A 380-nucleotide genomic window follows, 5' to 3' on the forward strand; every position below is an offset into this window, starting at 1 on the left:
TATTTTCTATAATATACAATGTACAAAAGATAGAAGTCATTCGGGAAACTTTTTAGTGGGGTTCCTACATTTGACAAAATTACAAGTTGCTAGATGGAAAGTTTGATGAACTCAAATGTTACTATATAACGTTTCTGTTTCCAGATTTGGTAATCAAAACAATCCATATGTAAATATCAACCAATCAAATAATAAAAACAATATTATATGTATCCATACGTTTTCCTAAGAATGTTGGAGCTCCGGGTAAATCGATCAAAATTGTCACACAACAGCGATAAGAAATGTAAAAAAAATATTGAAAAACTACTCGTTGCTACCAGAATTTTCGCATGTACCTTTTCTGATATATTGTCTTACCTGTCTGAAAGTTTAAAAGA

This window comes from Mytilus californianus, unplaced genomic scaffold (assembly GCF_021869535.1).
Source record: "Mytilus californianus isolate M0D057914Y unplaced genomic scaffold, xbMytCali1.0.p SCAF_2, whole genome shotgun sequence".
Taxonomy (NCBI): Eukaryota; Metazoa; Mollusca; class Bivalvia; order Mytilida; family Mytilidae; genus Mytilus; species Mytilus californianus.